Genomic DNA, 21,900 nt, shown 5'->3' with positions numbered 1-21,900 from the left:
AATTTTCTATCTTAATTGAGTTAATACATTCCTTTTCAGCAATTTATCAAGGATGCACAAAGGTTTTAAAATTGATTAATCAGGTTGAGTAACGTCGAGCGTAGGGTGATCAATCCGACCCCATGAAAGTTTCCCATCGACCATCAGGATAAATCGGGAAGCGCACGTGGCAGCCAACCTAAAAGCACAACATCCTTTGATTACCCCCCCCCCCCCCCCCCATTTGGAGGAAAAATTTATGCAAATATGTCGTAGCTGGGGTTCGAACCATGGATGCCTGGGAAATAACATGAATGTCTTACCACGACACCATGGCCCCGGGGACAAAAAAAAATATCCCCTTGGATGGGTCTAGTGGCTAGCGCATGAAGTGTTGCCACCATAAGGTCTGGGGTTTAAATTTTGGCAAAGTCGAGGTAAATGCTTCCCTTATGTGCTAGTCACTATTCCAAAGGCTAGTAGCTGCCCGTGATTTACCTCCTCCGTGTTGGCCCTGGGATGGATTGGCGGGGTCGCTGAGGGCGAGCGTATTCACCTTTTGCCACCATGAAGATTTTAAAATTGATAAAAGGTACACACTATTTTATTAGTTATCCAAGGACATACTAAATGTACATTTTCTGTTCTACCCCTTTTATCAAATCTAACCTTTTATCTTTCTCTTTTCTATTTTTTCTTCTCTTTCCTCTCCCTTCTTCTCTTTTCTCTCGTTATACATGCATATATGCATAAATATTTATATCAAGTCTACATTGGTCCTGATATAAACATGATATGTTCATATTGTAGGATCATTGTGATTGATAGAGGAGGGTGAATATCAAACCATTGTTTTCTCAAATTCATCATTCATTCATTCTTTCTAATAGAGTTAATACACAGTGGAATAAACAAACAGAATGACACCAGCGATTTACTTGGTTCCTAATCTCTTATGGTCAGTACATCCAAGGTCTAATTGTGGGAGATGCATATCCACTAGATCTCCTTTCCAGAACTTTTCTGGAGTCGGAGAAATCGCTTACAAGTTTAAGTACAAGCACAAGAATATAAAAATAATAACAAGCTTGTAATGAAAAATTCTAACAAAGTGTTATTGATTGTTCTGGAAGTTTCAAGTGTCTCACACTCCTTCTTGCGCTTCCCCAATCGCACGAGTAGACTCTTGTTATCTTTTGAGCGCAAAGTCGAAGAGCCGTAGAGTAGAGAATTATTGTTCTTGAACGTAAAGCTTTCATCTCCTTTGTAGAGTTGGATCATATCCTTATTTGGATTAAATCTTATCTGGATCAAGCATTATCTTTTATCCACATCTTCTTGTCGAATCGGTAGCATCGATAGAGGGGGTGAATGTCGTTCGTTCTTTCTACAGTGTGTTAGTACGTAGTGAAATGTAAAATAATAAACAAACAGAAAGAAAAGACACGTGATTTTTTACTTGGTTCCCAACCCCTCAGGGTCAGGACGTCTAAGACCTATGCACTCAAACGTGAGTCCACTAGTAGTCTATTTCCGAAAGATTTTCGGAGGCGGAGAAACTCGTCTTACAATTTAGCGAGCATAAGCATAAAAGAGTATAACAACTAAGTATAACTTATGAAATAAATACAAATAAAATGAAGCAACACGTTTGTCTGATTGCCGAAGAGTAGGATGATAGAATTGGTATCTTGAATGCTCTAATCAAGTTTGGCCTAGAAGGCCTTCCAGGTGCCTAAGATCGGCGTTATCTAATCCACAAGCCTTCCAAGTGCCTTAAACTCGGCATTATCTGATCCACATTTGTCGTACGCTTTATCTTAACTTAATCCATTTTGGTCTAAGTGCCTGCGCCTGGACCAGTTCCGGTTGACCCGATTCCCGAGCTAGAATCATAATCGGACCAACACCAATTAAGAAACAAGCATCCTAACCAACTACACTATAGCTATTAATGTTTTGGTATGTTAATTAATTATTTAATAACTAGTTTCTTTTGTTATATAATTATTTTAATAATTAACAAAATGTATATTTATTTATTAATTAATTGATAATCATTTATTGTATATTAATTAATTATTTAGTAACTAATTAATATTTTTTACTATATAATTATTATTAACAATAAAATAAGATAAAATTTATTTAAATATAGACGATCATATAGTAGGAGATAGAGCTCAATAGCATAAAAGAATTCATATATCCAATCCCACCTAGTGGGATAAGACTTGGTTGTTGTTGTTATATATAATTATTATTAATAAGTCCAACGATATCAAATAATTTGATAAATTTATAATTTTTTAAAAAATAATATAATAATCTTAAATCGTGGTGAACTGTGAACCGACGGTTATGAACCATAACTGTCTTAAACGGTTAAGTTTAAGAGTCGACCCCTAGGAACCGTCGAACTGACGGTTCTAAACTGTCGGTTCCAAATCGGGGTTAGGTTTAAGTTTCGTGTGCTTGGACTTGACCAGTCCAGGTCATATTGCCTTCCGTTTGCATCTGCTTGCTCCCCAAGTCTTGCTTCCAGCTCCAGATTCCTATAAGACAAACATACATACACAAACAAGCAACCTTAGCCTTAATCCTATAAGTTTACTTGACCTACTAGGCTTACCTCTTGCTTAGAGATCCCTCCTCTAAGTCTACCACCTAAGGGTCAATCCCTTATGATCAAGCCACACTCTTGTAAGTATACTGATGTGCGTAGATTGTATACACTTGTTTAACATGTTTTGACGCATATTCACATATTTTGTGTATGCTTTATCTATGCATTTTCGTACTTCCAGCTTTGCTTTTAGCATATTTACTCTTTTTGTTCGAAGATATATTTTTGTGCATTTTCTGTACGCATGAGTCGTATTTGGAGAAGAATTTATGATCGAGGCCAAATATGCAAGCTAACGAAAGGAGGAAGATGTTGGATCGAGAAGCGCTAGAGGGGGGGGTGAATAGCGCTCGCGGCTATTTCGTTTTTCGATTATCGAAAAACTATCGGAGTTTAAAACGTGCAGCGGAATAAGCGGAAACAAAATAAAGAAACACATAGACACAAGGAATTACTTCGTTCGGAGCCTAAGGCGACTCCTACTTAAAGGCCCGCGATCCTTGATCGCTTTCCGTGGGCAACAACTATAAGCTCGATAAGAATTACAAACTAATTACAATGAAAGTATTATAACAACTTTATACTGACAACTAAAGAAGAAGAAAACAGAGCTCCAGGTCATCGGGAGGTTGTTGCAGCACTTCTGGATCGTGTCGTTAGCACCTAGATGCAAAAAAAATCACTTGGAAGTTGTTGTTCTGAAGTGCTGGTCGAACCCCCTTATAAAGGGTGTTCAAGGCGCCTTGAAGGTTGTTCAAGGCGCCTCCATGTTGCCGAGTCCTCCGCGTGGATCAAGCTTGAACTGGTCGAAGTTCATCTACTTAAGGCGCCTTATACCCTACCCAAGGCGCCTTCCAAGGCGCCTTATACTCCCTTCAAGGTGCCTCCATGGATGCTTCGCAGCCAGCTCCAGTCTTGCACTCGAGGCGCCTCCAAGCTCCATGGAGGCACCTCGGACACTATTCATCCGAGGGAAAACTTCATTATTTTGTACCTGTAAGACATGTTAGTCCCAAACAATATCCTGCAACACAAGGTTAGCATAAAACAACAGTATGAATATTATAAAGAATAATATGACAGTCTCCGGACTGTCCGGGTCTGACTTCGGATTTCCTACCGGAAATCCTAGGTCGACCTGACGCCTACTGTTCCCTCTACGGGGAACGCATCCTCACCTACTCCACTCAGGAGATTTACCTGTTGCCAGTGCGATCCTCCAGATCGACTGGACTTTTGCTCAGCACTCGACGCTTCCGGACTTTCTGCTGGACATCCGCTTCCCGGCTAGTCCAGTCTTTCACCTGGTTTGCGACACCAGGACTTTCCACCTAGGGTTACCACCCCCTAGGACTTTTGCCTGAAGCCATCGACCTGCCGAGACTTTCTGCATAGGATTACCGCCCCCTATGACCTAGGGTTACCACCCCCTAGGGTTTTCCCTTTGCCTAACCGCAGCTGGGACTTTTCTCCACCTAGGGTTACCACCCCCTAGGGTTTTCACCTGCCTAACCGCAGTTAGGACTTTTCTGAAACACTCATTCAACATGTTAGATAACAACAAAACTTAACTTTGAACCCTTTGCCATTATCAAAACTTGGGTTCAATCGTCGGATGCTTCCCGCACCAACAATCTCCCCCTTTTTGATTATGGCAACCCAAATTCAAAGTTAAGTAAAACAAATGCATAAGTATATTAAAAGTTTTAAGTGAGCAAGCTTAAGTATGTAAATTCAAATGAACGCCTAACTTAAGCTAACACTTAAACTTTTGTGAAGCTCCCCCTTAATACAGGGTATCCTTTTTTAATTTAAATAAAGTTTTATTTTTGAATTACCTACTCTCCCCCTTAATAAAACACTTTTTACCTTTGATTTTGAATTTCCTACTCTCCCCATTTGCCATATATCAAAAAAATAAGCAAAAATAGGCAGTTGATTTTTAAAGATTGATAACAAGATTTTGAAAACACTTAACAAATTTTCATTTCTTACTTTTAGCTAAGTGAATGGATGATGTTAGCTCTTTGGAAACTTAGTTAAAATTAGAAAACCACTAGAAGGTGGAACCTTTTGATAGTCTTTAACTAAGTTGAAAAATCTAGTTACACTATATGTAGAGAAGTACTTGTTTAGATTTTGTTAGTGAAATATTTGGAGCCTAAGTGATTTTTAAGAAAATATTTTTGTGGGCTAAGTTTTAAAATTTTGAAAATAAGGATTGAACCTTAGCTAATCTCTTTGCAAGTATTGTATTTTGAAAACTATAGCTTAGGTTAAAAAAACTTAGTATAATTTTAAACAATATTAAATTTTAGGACAAGGAGGGAGTGAAGTAGCTAAAAATTTGGTTTAGGTTATTTAGTTGGTTCTTAAGTCCAAGCATGAGTCAAGTTCAATAGATTTCAAATTATTTAATTGGTGTTGATCAGGTATCAGCGCCCTAAAGTACAAACATGCTTAATCTTAATATTTCCATTTCCTTTAGTTTGAGAGAGATTTTTAGCTGAGATAAGGTTATTTTTGTCTTTAACAAGTAACTAAGCAAATTTTTGTGATATCACAACACTTTAAATTCTTAGTTTTTAAAGAGGGAGTTTAGGAAAAAGTTTGATCAAGACTCAATTTAGCTAAGATTTTTTACTTTTAAAATACTTTTATCAAAGACTTAGCTAAACTTATGAAGATAATAGCTTTGTTAAGTATTTAACTTTAAAAGGACTTAGTTTTTTAAAAAAATTATTTTGATGAAATTTTGAGAATGCTTTGGAAAATACTTAGCATTTGCAGCAAAGCTTAGCATTTGAAAACAATTGCTTTTAGAGACACTTAGCTAAATTCCCTTTTTGTCCCTTTTTTTAAAAAAAAAAAACTTAAAAAGGTACTTAGCTAAATTTGAAAATAATTAGTTATATATTCAGCTTAAAAATGATTTCCTTGAGAAGACTTCTTGCCAAATAGCTAAGTTTAGAGTATAGTCTAATTAAGCTTAGTTAAAGAAGACTTGATTAAGTACTTAGCTTAAAGAGGTTTTACATAAAGACTTAGTTTTGAAAACATTCTAGAAGAGTTGTAATTTAAAAGTCCGGTCATAAATAATTTTAATTTTAAAGTTAAGTTAAAAATAACCTAGATTTTTGAAGATAAGTAAAAAATAGTTTTTAATTTTGAGGTCAAGTCAAAATTTTATTTTAAAGGAAAACTAATTTTAAAACTAACTCAAAATCACTCATCCTTAATTAATGCCTTAATAAATTCTTTGAGTTTAGGAGTCCAAGCATGAGAGGTTAAAAAAAATTATTTTTCTATCTTTCCATCTCACTCATTTTAGATTAACAAGCATGTTTAGCATATGAGTGAGCGTGAGATGGAGTTGTCTTTGCAGTTGATGATCCTGTCCGAATGCTGAATCAACGGACGCTGGGCACGGGGCGCTCTTCGACTGCTGATGTGGATCTTCGACTGGTGGCACGAAGCTCCGGCGAACCTGCACAGAAGTCGGGCCGGGAAGGGGTTCCCGGCGGCGACCCTCCGACGCTCAAGTCAGGTAAGCAGGTGGTGGAAAAAGTAGCTCCAAAGGTCTTAAACGCGTACCTCCGGCGAAGTATGAGGCTCTTTATATAGAGCGGTGAAAGAGCTCCTGCACATCCACCGAGGCGCCTACGTGTCTGCAGCCCATACCTCGGTATGTGTTTGTCAGAAAACTTACTTGACGCCATACTGCTACAGTCCAAGCACGTCTTCGATGGGACAATAGAACACCTAGCTGTCAGACTTAGAGTATGGCCTAGCCATAGGACTTGACAGCTGTCAGAAGATGTCCTTGCCCTTCCCTACCCCACAGGCCGGTACGTCCGTCCGGACGGGGAGTGATGTCCGGACGGCCCTCATTTTATGCGCCAGCCGGACGGAATTCCCCTCTCGCCGGCCTGCCGTATGCATCGATCTGCTGGGGATATTTTCGGTAGGGTACTATACAAGGCCTGTTAGCAGTATATCACATTCTCTTAGGGCTTCCGCTCGGCTCCCTGCTACTGTCCCATTGAGCGTCGGAACTACGACTTCAGTGGGGGCACCTATTGCCTTGGCTATTCACCCGTCGGTCTGAAGGGGCCGGTCGGGAGGTTGGCCCCTCCCTCTCCGGTCGGTCACTTGGCCTTTTGACTCCAGCGTGGCATTGACCCCTCAGAATGGGGGTCCCCTGTTCTAACCGCCGGATCAGTTGATATAAAACATAGGTTTTGAATTTCAAATAATTTTTTTTTAAATGTTTTTTTTAAAGATTTTAAAATGATTTTGAAATTAAGTTTTGAAAGATTTTAAAATGATTTTGAAATGATTTTTCAAATAATTTTGAAATTAAGTTTTGAAAGATTTTAAAATGATTTTGAAATGATTTTTTAAATAATTTTGAAATTGGTTTTGAAAATATTTTTTAAATAATTTTGAAACTAATTTTGAAAATATTTTTAAAATGATTTTTAAAATATTTTTCAAATAATTTTGAAATGAATTTTCAAATAATTTTGAAATTAAGTTTTGAAAGATTTTAAAATAATTTTGAAATTGATTTTGAAAAGATTTTTAAATAATTGTGAAATTAATTTTGAAAAGATTTTTAAATAATTGTGAAATTAATTTTGAAAATATTTTAAAATAATTTTAAAATTGATTTTGAAAAGTTTTTTTTTAAAATAATTTTGAAATTAATTTTGAAAAGATTTTTAAATAATTTTGAAATTAATTTTGAAAAGATTTTTAAATAATTTTGAAAATATTTTTAAATAATTTTGAAAAGATTTTTAAATAATTTTGAAATTAAATTTTGAAAAGATTTTTAAATAATTTTGAAATCAATTTTGAAAAGATTTTTTAATAATTTTGAAATTGATTTTGAAAAGATTTTTAAATAATTTTGAAATTGATTTTGAAAAGATTTTTAAATAATTTTGAAATTAAATTTTGAAAAGATTTTTAAATAATTTTGAAATTAATTTTGAAAAGATTTTTAAATAATTTTGAAATTAATTTTGAAAATATTTTTAAATAATTTTAAAATTAAATTTTGAAAATATTTTTAAATAATTTTGAAATTAAATTTGAAAAGATTTTGAAATTAAGTTTTGAAATTAAGTTTTATAATAACTTTGAAATTAATATGATTTTGAATTAATTATCAATTTGATTTTAATTATTTAGTCATCTCACCCGATCTAAATTTTTAATTAGGGAATCCTATAATTTTAGTGAGATGAATTGAGGTTCAATTTAAGGGTTTGGTTTAGCTTTGTGTTAGATTCAGGTTTAGCTTTGGGTTCAACAAGTAAGTATTCTTTGGATAAAATTCTAGGCTATGGTGAGTCACAAGGAACTCATTAAAGTAACCATGCCTTCGAGGTTTTCCAAATAGTCCTACCCATTAAACTTAATATTAAACCTTGGTCTAACTAGTTAGGATCCATTTAAGGGTAGCTTCGGTCAGTTCCACTTGGCCAAATGCACCAGGTCGAAGCCATATCTTCCTAGACATGCGATGCCCAAGCTTCCCTAGCGTACTATCATCCAAAAGCTTCACCAGTACCGTGGGTCAAGTTAAACCTAGCCCATTTTTTCTAACCTTAATTACCCAGCCGGGTAGTCTACTCTTGTTTACCCATTTCGGGTAGATTAAGTTCAGTTACCCAGTCGAGTAGTTTAGTTTGGGGGTGACAGCTATTCTGGATCCTCCATCTATATTCGAATTATTAATTTGATTTTTGAATTTTGAATTTTGAATTTATAATTTAATTTCAAATTTTTAATTTGATTTTGAATTTTGAATTTATAATTTAATTTCGAATTTTTAATTTGATTTTGAATTTTGAATTTATAATTTAATTTCGAATTTTTAATTTGATTTTGAATTTTAAATTTTGAATTTATAATTTAATTTTGAATTTTGAATTTTGTTTTATTAAGATCGTTTTTCTTGTTGCTCTCCCTGGATCATAGCCTCGATATGGTCTATCGAGGTAGTATATTTGATCCTTCGGGATCCAATATTGACCAAGTCCAACTTGATTAATCAATTTGGACTTGGGGACCCATGCTTGAATTATGTTTCTATTGTTTCTATTAACTAGAGACAGATATGATTTATATTTTGTTTTGGTCTTAAATCCAAGTCCGGATTTATTGTAAATGGCTCGCTGTTTTCCAAGAATTAGATCCAAATTCTTGAAACCCAAGGTGAACCGTTCCAACGTGTCTTTGAGTTCTTTAATATGAGTTTTCAAATTAGAATTTTCTTCCTCAATTGTTGGACTTGAGTCGAACTTCCAATTTGAACTGGCTCAGTTAAAGAACTCAAGTCAGTCGCTTCCTTAAGGGCTGCTACCTCCTTTTGGAGCGACTTAACCCGGACGTTGGATTTAGCCAACTTCTTTAATAAGTAAGGAATTAAATTTTCTAAATCATCTAAGCTAATACTAGAAATTAGAGCACTTACAGTGGTTTTGGGTCCTTCAGAAACGGATACAGATCCGTGGCTTCACTTGGACTCGGTGTCTGATTCGCTCTCGGTTTCTGAATTTGGCTCGAACTCGGACTCGGTTTCAATAACATGTGCTAGTACTGGTAGAGAGAGAAGGCTCGCTTGCTCTTCTTCGTCCGATTCAGATTCATCTGATGACTCGGACCAAGTTGTCTTCAGTGCTTTCTTCGTCTTGCTTGTTCCTGCAAATAACGCAACACCTTCCTCGGCCAGAATAGCATTAGTCTGCTCAAATAATTTGTTTATTAAAACATGCTTACCTATTTTCGTATCAAGAATACCTTCGTGTAGCTCAATCAGATTCTCCCATAGCTCCTTGGCGCTTGAGAATGGGCCGGCGCGATTTAGCTCCTTATTCGTTAAGCCACACTGAAGTGTATACGTTGCTTTTGCGTTTGCTTCTACCTTTTCGTACGGTAGTGGCTTGCCGGCGCCGTCAGTTGGCAGTTGAAGCCCGGTTTTGACGATCATCCAAACTTCAAAGTGAGTCTGGAGATACGCCTCCATCCGACCCTTCCAATCTCCGAAATCATCTCCGGAGAAGAGCGGTGGGCGAGCAGTGTTGTAGCCTTCTTGATGGGCCATTTTAGAAAGACAATCTCGCAAAATAAACACAATAAAACTTGTTCCAAGACTTAGTCTTGGATTAGTAGTGCGGGAGAAAAATAAAGATAGTAATTCAGGAATTTTGAAAAAAATAATAAAATATTATTAAAATATTATTAAAATATTATTAAAATATTATTAAAAAATATTACCACAAATTTTTGAAAACGCAATATTTCGTTAATTCCAACCAATGGTGAAAAGATGAAAATTAATTTTTTAAAAATAGTTTTGGAGGGAAAAAACGAAAGGCGTGAATGGTGGTTGCACCAGTTCAAAGCGACCCCGCTCTAATACCAATTGTTGAATTGAGAAGCGCTAGAGGGGGGGTGAATAGTGCTCGCGGCTATTTCATTTTTCGATTATCGGAAAACTATCGGAGTTTAAAACGTGCAGCGGAATAAGCGGAAACAAAATAAAGAAACACAGAGACATAAGGAATTACTTCGTTCGGAGCCTAAGGCGACTCCTACTCGAAGGTCCGCGATCCTTGATCGCTTTCCGTGGGCAACAACTATAAGCTCGATAAGAATTACAAACTAATTACAATGAAAGTATTATAACAACTTTATACCGACAACTAAAGAAGAAGAAAACAGAGCTCCGGGTCGTCGGGAGATTGTTGCAGCACTTCTGGATCGTGTCGTTAGCACCTAGATGCAAAGAAATCACTTGGAAGTTGTTGTTCTGAAGTGCTGGTCAAAACCCCCTTATAAAGGGTGTTCAAGGCGCCTTGAAGGCTGTTCAAGGCGCCTCCATGCTGCCGAGTCCTCCGCGTGGATCAAGCTTGAACTGGTCAAAGTTCATCTGCTTAAGGCGCCTTATACCCTACCCAAGGCGCCTTCCAAGGCACCTTATACTCCCTTCAAGGCGCCTCCATGGATGCTTCACAGCCAGCTCCAGCCTTGCACCCGAGGCTCCTCCAAGCTCCATGGAGGTGCCTCGGACACTGTTCATCCGAGGGAAAACTTCATTATTTTGTACCTGCAAGACATGTTAGTCCCAAACAATATCCTGCAACACAAGGTTAGCATAAAACAACAGTATGAATATTATAAAGAATAATATGAGAGTCTCCGGACTGTCCGGGTCTGACTTCGAATTTCCGAAAGGAAACCCTAGGTCGACCCGACGCCTACTGTTCCCTCTACGGGGAACGCGTCTTCACCTACTCCACTCAGGAGATTTACCTGTTGCCAGTGCGATCCTCCAGATTGACTGGACTTTTTCTCAGCACTCGACGCTTCCGGACATCCCGGCTAGTCCAATCTTTCACCTGGTTCGCGACACCAGGACTTTCCACCTAGGGTTACCACCCCCTAGGACTTTTGCCTGAAGCCATCGACCTGCCGAGACTTTCCGCATAGGGTTACCACCCCCTATGACCTAGGGTTACTGTTGGTTGCTACTCGGAAAGCCTAGAGGTTCCACTGTACAAAAATTTTGTACAAAGGTCTGAACATTTTCCTAGCTACCATGTGTTTTTTTAAATTAAATTTTAGATCGCCTGCGGAACTTAACACGTTTGATCCAAAACTTAATCTATTTGTTCTTTTAGGTTTTGACTTGGATCTCCTGCGGAACTTAACACGTTCGACCCAAATCACCTTAAGTTATTAATTCCATTAAATATTAATTTCCATAATTGGTTCCCAGTACTGACGTGGCGAGGCACATGGCCTTCTTGGATATGGGAGCAATCACCACCGACTAGACAAAACCTTTTATAGAAATATAATATTTAATTTCCTAAAATAACTTTAGGTTAACCGAAAAGAACAATCAAATCACAAGGAAAAATAAAACAAAAGAACACAACTTCGAAAAACATATTCGAAACACTAGAATCGTAAGCCTCTTGTATTTGGTATTATTTCCATAAATAACTAGCATGATGCGGAAAGAAAAATTACTAGTTATACCTTTTAGAAAGACCTCTTGATCTTCTACCGTATTCCTCTTCTAACCTCGGACGTTGTGTGGGCAACGATCTTCCGAGATGAGAACCACCAAGCACCTTCTTCTTCCTTGCAAATTTCGGCCATCAAAACTTCTTCTAGGATGAAGAGGTTCGGCCACCACCACCATGCTCCAAGGGATGCTAGAAAAGAGGCTTCTTTTCTCTCCTTCTTCTCCTTCTTAGATCCGGCCACCAAAGCTATCTCCACCATAAGTAGGTTTCGGCCACACAAAGGAGAGGAGAGGAAAGAAAGGGTCGTCCACACCCAAAGAAGAAAAGAGGGAGAAAAATAATAGAGTTCTTCTACCATGAAGGCACCTCTACCCCCTCTTTTATAATCCTTGGTCTTGGCAAATAAGGAAATGTAAATAAAAACTTCCTTAATTCTTTTGCCATGAAAAGGAAAATAATTTTTCTCTTCTCAATTTACAATGGTCGGCCATTATACAAATCTCCAAGCAAATAAAATTTTAAACACCAATTAAAACTTCCTTATTTGCTTCCGGAAATTTATAAAAATTTCTCAATAATTTTTATCCCTTCATGATTGGTTTATAAAAAGGAAATTTAATAAATTAAAATCTTTCTTTTAAACATGTGGATAAAAAGAAAGTTATCTCTATAAATTAAAATCTCTTTTAATCTACAAATAAGGAAAGATATCAAATCTTTTCTTAATCTTTTGTAGAAACTTATAAAAGAGAATATTTAATTTTAAACTCTCTTTTAAATCATGAACATGATTAAAAAGGAAAGTTTTCTTAAAAATTTAAAATCCTCCTTTAATCAACAAATAAGGAAAGATTTCAAATTTTAAACTCTCTTTTAAACATGTAGATGATTTACAAATAAGGAAAGTTTTTACCAAAAATTAAAACCATCCTTTTAAACTACAAATAAGGAAAGAGATTAATCTCTTCTCTTAATCTTTTGTAGAAAGCTATAAAAGGAAATTTTTAATTTTTAAACTCTCTTTTAAAATCATGATATCCACATAAGAAATAATTTTAATAAAAATCCTTTTTAATATTCTAATGGCCGGCCACCTAAGCTTGGGACCCAAGCTTTGGCCGGCCACCTACATGACTCATCCACTTGATCTTGGCCGGCCCTAGCTTGGGTTCCAAGCTAGCTTGGCCGGCCCCATTGGATGGGTAAGAAGGTGGGTATGCGGTGGGTATAAATCTCTATATACTAGAGGCTACGATAGGGACCAAGAGGAGGAATTGGTTTTGGTCTCCCGATGAAATTAAGCATCCCGTGTTCGCCCCGAACACACAACTTAATTTCATCAATAATAATTCATTCCACTAAAAAACTATTATTGAACTACCGCACCAATCCCAAATTACACTTTGGGCTCCTTCTTATTATGAGTGTGTTAGTCTCCCTGTGTTTAAGATAACAAATGTCCACTAATTAAGTAAGTTACTGACAACTCACTTAATTAATATCTAGCTCCAAAAGTAGTACCACTCAACTTCATCGTCATGTCGGACTAAGTCCACCTGCAGGGTTTAACATGACAATCCTTATGAGCTCCTCTTGGGGACATTCTCAACCTAGATTACTAGGACACAGTTTCCTTCTATAATCAACAACACACACTATAAGTGATATTATTTCCCAACTTATCGGGCTTATTGATTCATCGAACTAAATCTCACCCATTGATAAATTAAAGAAATAAATATCAAATATATATGCTTGTTATTATATTAGGATTAAGAGCACATACTTCCATAATAACTGAGGTCTTTGTTCCTTTATAAAGTCAGTATAAAAGAAACGACCTCTAATGGTCCTACTCAATACACTCTTAGTATACTAATGTAATTATATAGTTAAGATAAACTAACACCTAATTACACTACGACCTTCCAATGGTTTGTTCCTTTCCATCATGGTCGTGAGCTACTGTTTATAATTTATAAGGTACTGATAACATGATCTTCTGTGTGTGACACCACACACCATGTTATCTACAATATAAATTAATTGAGCAACTACATTTATCATAAATGTAGACATTTGACCAATGTGATTCTTATTTCTAAATAAATGTTTATACCAAAAGCTAGGCTTTTAGTATACACTCTAACAGTTACCACCCCCTAGGGTTTTCCCTTTACCTAACCGCAGCTAGGACTTTTCTCCACCTAGGGTTACCACCCCCTAGGACCTAGGGTTATCACCCCCTAGGGTTTTTACCTGCCTAACCACAGTTAGGACTTTCCTGAAACACTCATTCAACATGTTAGATAACAACAAGACTTAACTTTGAACCCTTTGCCATTATCAAAATTTGGGTTCGATCGTCGGATGCTTCCCGCACCAACAGAAGACACCATCTTGGAGTGTCACACGACCATGTCTGGGAGAGTGACCTAGGTCATGTGGTGATGCTCACCCATGCAGCATTGGCAGAGCAGGGCAATGTCCAGGCCATGTGGTGATGATCACCCATGTAGTTTCTGTAGAAAAGGAGAAGGTCACGACCATGTGTGCATCACACGGTCATGCCAATTTTGAAGCCAAGAGAGCCATGGTCGCGTATATCTACACAACCGTGCAAGGATTCCAGAGCCAAAACAGTACACGGCCATGCAATTTTCCCAGAAGCCAAACAAGCCCTGGCCGTGTCCCAAACACGGTCGTGCATGAGTTTCAGAACTGGAGGTAGCACAGACCGTATAGATCTACACAGCTGTGCAAGGATGGCAGTGGCAGAACATCTCACAGCCGTGTGCATCACACGACCGTGTGAGATGGGCAGTGAAGAGAATGACCTAGGTCGTGTCTCACACACGGCCGGGTCTCGGGGACGTGTGGTGCCCAAAATCTCTGCTCTATATAAGGGTTTCTTTCATCATTTAAAAGGGAGGTTCTCCCTTTTGGGAGAAAATAAGATTTGGACGATTTCTCACCTTCTTGGAGGGATCTTCCGACGATCTAAGGGCATATCTTCAACGAATCGACTCTGAGATCGAGGATTGGATCTGAAGACCTTTCTTCATCGTAGATAAGCTTTTCTTCCCTTTCTCTTCTTGGATTTTGTGATCAAGATGCTTATGATATTCTTGTCTTTGGGTTTCTTTTCTTGTTCTATGGATTAGATCTTCTTGTTCTAGGATGGAGGGAGTATTTGTAATATGATTTGATGTAAACTCTTGTGGATTTGCCAATTTTCTATTTCTATGATTTTGTCTTGTTTGTATCTATTTGATCTTGTGTGGATTGTTATGATTGGACTTAATTAACATACTTGATTGAATGTTTGAGTATCTTGTGGATCTTGTAGAGGTAATTCCTCATTCGATTATCTGAGGGACGTACATGACAGATAACCCCGTGTAAGGACGATTGAGGGATAATCTTGAAGGTGAAATAAGGTCATTCAAGGGGGTAGGATAGATTGTATGCATTAATCATTTATATCTTGATATGGGTTGAGAAGTAATGAATTTCTATGTTGATTATCCGAGGGGCGCACGTGACAGGCAAGCCCGTGTAAGGACATCATAGGAATCATTTCTAATTGATCACATTTAGATATAGATTTTAATCCTAAGCCGGTTGTCTATTACAAGAGAGAATCGGCAACCTTCTACAAATGATGGACAATTGAGAAATAAGATTTGGTAGATCATTTACATTGAATAACATTACAAAGAAACCAAAATTCCTAGAACATCCTTTTATCATAGCCCTTATTCCTGTTTCTATGCTTTTACTTCTATGCTTTATTTTTCATAGTTGCACTTAGTTTTTATAAATCAATTGATTAGTTGTTTAGCTAATTCGTGTTGAGATATCTTTAGTGGTTATAACCAGTCCCCGTGGATACGATATCTTTCTTTATTACTGACGACGTATCCGTACACTTGCGGAACGTTAACAAGTTTTTGGCGTCGTTGCAGGGGGCTGCATTTATAACATTAGAGATTATCAATTGAGTTAGACTAAACATAACTTTTCTTTTCATTAGCATAGTTATAACTAATCTTTACAATTCTTTTTTTTTTTTTTGCATATCTTTCTACTTCTTGACAATCTATTTTGTTGCAATTCTAATTCTAATTCTAATTCTAATTCTGCATTCTTGATTTCTAGCATTCTAGTCTAGCTTTTCTCTATTTTTCTGTTAATTTAAATTTTTTTTCTCTACTTTTCTTTTGTAAACATATCTTGCAATATTGTTCTTGTGTATGAGAAGATCAAACTTCGTAAAAGCATCAAGAATAACAATAACTTATAAACACATTAGTTGATTAGCATATGAATTATTCTAGACATTTTTCTTTTTGCTTTTGTCTTTTCTTTCTTGTTTTCATTATGCACTTTCCTTCTTGCAATTTAAATTCTACATTTTCTTTCTTGCTTTTTATATTGCATTTTATTTCTGTCTTTGATTCTTCAAAAAAAAAAAGTCCTCTAATAATTTTTTCTTGAATATCCATGAACACTAACATGTCAAGCAGACCCATGAGAAATTTTTCTACACCCTTTTCTGCAAGATTTTTATCTCTCATTATGCAACCTCAAATTGAAGCAAAAAGTTTCCAACTAGACCCAGAGTTAATTTTCATGATATAATGTCATAAATTAGGAGGAGAAGTATCAGAAAGTCCTTACCTGCATCTTGAAACATTCTTAGAGATTTGTGATATGGTGAAATGTGAAGGAGTGTCAGTAGATGCAGTTCGATTGATGGCATTTCCTTTCAGTATCAAGGATAAAGCAAGGACTTGGTTATATTCTCTCCATCCTCAAAGTATCACAAGTTGGGAGCAATTGGAGAAGTAATTTCTGAATCATTTTTTCCCTCTAAGCATAACAGTGTATATGAGGAATTGCATAACAAATTTTGTTCAGGCATATGGAGAATCATTATTTGAAGCATGAGATAGATTCAAGAGTCTTCAAAGACAGTGCTCTCATCATGGTTTTGAAAAATGATTGATTCTACACATATTCTATGGGGAAATTTCTTTCTCAGACAAGAGTTTATTGGATTCATCAGCTGGAGGATCTTTTATGGACAAAAGTGTAGATGAAGCATATATGTTAATTGATCAAGTGACATTGAACCTACATGAATGGTAGAACATAAGTTGGATGAAATTTTCCTCAAACATTCATGAAGTGCAAGCCATAAATGCTATAGAGCCTGTCAAACAAATTGTAACTCAACCATCTATGAGTCTTGAGAATCACAAGTCACAGAATGGGGAGTTCAAACATTTGGGGGCAAAGATTGAAAGTATTATTTCAAAATGGTTTAAAGGAGATCTCCCTCTTTCACAGACAAGATCTAGTGAAAAGTGTGATGATGTTGGGTTATTGATCACACCAACACTAGATAAGCAAGTTGGACCTCCTCCAAAAGCTCAAAGGGAATTTGGGAAAAAGGAAGTTCAATCTTTCCCAGGACCTTCACTAAGGGTTCCTTTTCTACAAAAGTTAGTGGGGGTCAATGAAAATAAAGATTTTGGCAAATCCGGTGATACTAATATGGTTGAGTGCAGATTTTTGAATGTATATGAAGATGAGGACTCTTCAGATGAGGATTTTATTGATAATGCAGTGGTAAATAAGTTTTCAGATCTGTCTTCAAATTTTATAAGGTGTTATAGTGATATTAAATTTTTAGATGATGAATGTGATGTGGTAGATCAATTTAAAACTGCAAGTGAAGTTATTGATCCTCTTGTTATTGATTCTCCTATTGAGGATATAGATATTGGTTTATTTGTTGATCTATGTGTTGATGATGATGATATAGAAGAATATGTAGGGAGCTGTGTTGTGGAAGCATCATCTCAAGGATCACCACCTTTGTCCACAAAACCCTTAGAGGTTGTAAGAATTGGTCATGTTGTGGAACAATGTGTAGGGACTTTTGCAAAGCTAGCAGAGTCTCAAGAATCACCATCATTGATATCATCAACACCTAAGCCAGAGCTAAAATCATCATTTGATTAAGAAGAAGTCACATCTACATGTTTAGAAATTTTAGGTATCTCTCAACAAAGTAAGGTTAGTATTTCTTGTGATCTTTTGGAAAATTTTATAGAGGTACCTATCATTGACTTTGTTGGATGTGATTCAGTTTTTATTTCTTATTCTGTTTATTTTAATATGGTTATGACTCTATCTTATCTAATATGTTTGTGGGAGATTTGTATTTTCTTTGCATGTGCAGATTTCACTTGGGCTAATAATTGGAAGCTCACACTGAACCGTCTTCGACCACCTGAGAGAACTTCAAAGAAGACGAAGATGGAGAGAGTAATACTTCATTTTGTAATTCCTATATTGGAAGCTCTCTCCATAATAAGAGCCCTCGGTAGGAGGGTATTGAGATATCTTACCCCTCCAAGAGCGAGATTTAGATGAATCTTATCAGGTGGTCGAGCTAATGACCTTAAACAAGTGCTTCTTGGGAGATAACCCAAGTTCATTTTCTTTGTTTTCATTTATGTTTTTAATTCTTTCTAATTTTATTTCTTTCGTTATAATAAACTTGTATCCTCTACTGAGTTTTTTTTTGTCTATCTTCTTTTATAGGATTCTAAGGAAAGGAGGAGTGCAACTACATGATAGAGAAGTTATTAACATGGGCATTTGACACGCGTCATTTGGTAACTTCTCTTACTTTTAATCTCCTCTGCATTGTTTTTAGTTTTCACTGGGACAATGAAAAGTTTAAGTTTGGGGGGATGCGTTAGATGCATTTGATTTGCTTTGTTTGTTTTTGTTTTTGCTTATGTCTTGCATTTTGTTTTGATTTTTTGTGGCATACATCTTGAGAACATCAAACTTCACTTATATGCTTTCTTGTCTTTTAGTAAAAATGTTAGCACATTTATTATCTTGATTCATGATGTTTTAAATGATGCTAGTAGTATGCTTAGTATATTTCTTTTCTCTATCTTGAGTAGCATGAAATAAGCTAAGTATCATATGGAGATAAGTTTGAAATTTAGCTTGACCTTAAGGATCTTACCTTCACTATACTTGAGCTTGGATAGTTGATATCATTGAAATAGTCATGATTCATCTTGTTTGTTTAGTACTTGGTTTCCATGGTGATTTCTCAAACTTCATTTTGGTTATTGGATGATGCTCAAATCATATAAGCTCATTTGGAAAAATCAAAATATCCCAACATTTGTGCTAAAGTACATTTGTAAATAAGTTTTGCACAATACAAATTCTTATATATAAAAAAATGAATAAGGGATATAAAAAATAGTTGTCATGAGTAGAATCTAGTAAGTCACCCCTTTGAGACCGAGTTAGGTTACTGGGGAAATGACTGCTTAGCTTCTCTTGAGATTGAGCACGCCTTTAAGACCCTGGGTTGATTGAGAAATATGAACAAAGTGTGTGGCAGGTAAGTGTCTATCACCGAAAACATTAGGAACTCATCTGGATGATGACTTGACTAGGATATAGATTGAAACTTGAAAAGTTTGGGTCACTTTTTGCACTATGCACAAGAGACTTATGCTTGAGCCAAACTTGACTTGTTTCTATGATCATGCTTGTTAATGAAACTTTTTGATAGAGTTAGGAAAGTACATTAGGGATTATGAATGCATTGTAGAGAATATGAATTAAGATTGCAGCATTTTGCTTGAGGACAAGCAAAAGTTTAAGTCTGGGGGTGTGATGTGCGTAGATTGTATACACTTGTTTAGCATGTTTTGACGCACATTCACATATTTTACGTATGCTTTATCTATGCATTTTCGTACTTCCAGCTTTACTTTTAGCATATTTACTCTTTTTGTTCGGAGATCTGCTTTTGTGTATTTTTTGTATGCAGGAGTCATATTTGGAGAAGAATTTATGATCAAGGCTAAATCTGCAAGCTAACGAAAGGAGGAAGACACCATCTTGGAGTGTCACACGACCATGTCTGGGAGAGTGACCTAGGCCGTGTGGTGATACTCACCCATGCAGCATTGGCAGAGCAGGGCAATGCCCAGGTCATGTGGTGATGATCACCCGTGTAGTTTCTGCAGAAAAGGAGAAGGTCACGGTCGTGTGTGCATCACACGGTCGTGCCAATTTTGAAGCCAAGAGAGTCATGGCCATGTATATCTACACGGTCGTGCAAGCCTTCCAGAGCCAAAGCAATACACGGCCGTGTAGATCTACACGGCCGTGCAATTTTCCCAGAAGCCAAACAAGCCCTGGTCGTATCCCAGACACGACCGTGCATGAGTTCCAGAACTAGAGGCAGCACAAGCCGTGTAGATCTTGTTAGAATGTATACTAAAAGTCTAGCTTTTTGTAAACATTTATTTTTGAAATAAAAGAATCACATTGGTCAAATGGCTACATTTATATGCTAAGTCTAGTTGTTCAATTAATTTATATTGTAGATAACATGTTCTGTGGTGTCACACACAGAAGATCATGTTATCAGTTCCTTGTAAATTATAAACAGTAGCTCACGACTAAGATAGATAGGAACAAACTATTGGAATAGTCGTAATGTAATTTGGTATTAGTTTATCTTGACTATAAAATTACACTAGTACACTATGAGTGTATTAAGCAGGACCATTTGAGGTATCTTCTTTTTATACTAACTAAATAAAAGAACAAGACCTCTGTTATTATGGAAGTGTGTGCTCTTAATCCTAATATAATAACAAGCACATATACTTAATATTTATTTCTTTAATTTATCAAAGGGTGTGATTTAGTTCGATAAATCAATAGGCCCAATAACTTGGGAAATAATATTATTTATAGTGTGTGTTGTTGATTATAAAAGGAAACTGTGTCCTAGGAATCTAGGTTGATGATGTCCCTAAGAGGAGCTCATAAAGATTATCATGTAAACCCTGCAGGTGGACTTAGTTCGACATGACAATGAAGTTGAGTGGCGCTACTCTTGGAGCTAGATATTAATTAAGTGAGTTGTTAGTAACTCATTTAATTAGTGGACATTCTATATCTTAAACACAAGGAGATTAACACCCTCATGATAAGGAGCTCAAAATGTAATTTGGGATTGGTGCGATTGTCACGCCCCAGGTAGTCCCTGTCCGAAGAAATTTCGGCAGCATCTCCCCTGTACGGCTGACAATATGAAGCTCAGTATACATACATCTCCATACCTCGGCCACACATGGCCGGAATAATACAATACAAAAGAACAAGCCACGCAGTTTATATCAACATTCCACGCAGATATAATATATGATCAATCCACACAGTTCAATAAGAAAAGACGATATAGAACCTCGACGATATATGCAAACAGCCTACTCCACTACAACGAAGAAAACAAATCCACGAAGTAATGACAATACAACCGCAGCGGAAAACAAAAGTAGCAAACCCTAATGTTCAATGTGAAGTCCACAATACAAACCCACAATACAAGTATATAAGATGCAAAAGCAAAATATAATCCGACAAAGAAAATCCTCGCGATAACGGGGCTAGCGACTGGGATCTCTCCTGACGGCCTCAACCTGAAAAGTAGTAACAACGGGGTGAGTTCAAAGAACTCAGCTGGTAATCCAATAGATATGTACAGCAACATATAACTACCAGTAATATCCTAAGGTACAATCTCCTAAACCATAGGACCTACAGTACAGTCTCCTAACAATATAACAGGTATGCATAGCTGAATAAACGATAATGAGTAACCAGAAGCATGTAATACAGTTTACAGAAAGAAATGCATAACTGAAATAAACTGTACTCACCTGCGAGGCTTGGGCGAATGACTGTCAACATACAGAGATAAAAATAGTCAGAGCAAAAGCATGTATCCTGTATGCATGTCAATCATATGCAATCACCAAAATGCATCAATCATAACGAATGCAATACGTGCATATGATGCAATATGACATGGTCACCCCTGTCAACCAGTCAGTCATCTCACACACAATGGTGAGACCGAGTGGGTAGGGTGATGACAACCGTATCACTGCCCCTGAAGAGTGGCCGAGTGGACGGGATGTTGAGTACACCTATCCTCCTACCTCAAACATAGTGAGGGAGCGAATGCTCTCAACTCCCGACGCTGATGACGGGAGGGATCCTGTCTACCACGCAACACTACCCATGAGCGGACCGGAGCACTCTGAGCTACCGCCATACACACCCCATCCGTGCCACTACCCATGCATGAAACACGTTGTGTGCAGCCTATGTAGC

General features: G+C 36.8%; 1 non-coding gene across 1 annotated transcript; it reads right to left on the bottom strand.

Annotated features, from left to right (window-relative positions):
- Positions 1 to 16,546: 16,546 nt before the first annotated feature.
- On the bottom strand, positions 16,547 to 16,652 carry LOC121998847. Its single transcript, XR_006116638.1, has one exon. It is a non-coding gene; the product is annotated as a small nucleolar RNA R71 (small nucleolar RNA).
- Between the last annotated feature and the right edge of the window lie 5,248 nt (positions 16,653 to 21,900).

This window comes from Zingiber officinale, chromosome 6A (genome assembly GCF_018446385.1).
Source record: "Zingiber officinale cultivar Zhangliang chromosome 6A, Zo_v1.1, whole genome shotgun sequence".
Taxonomy (NCBI): domain Eukaryota; kingdom Viridiplantae; phylum Streptophyta; class Magnoliopsida; order Zingiberales; family Zingiberaceae; genus Zingiber; species Zingiber officinale.
The sequence above is the reverse complement of the archived record's forward strand: the minus strand, read 5'-3'. Positions and strand labels throughout refer to the sequence as shown.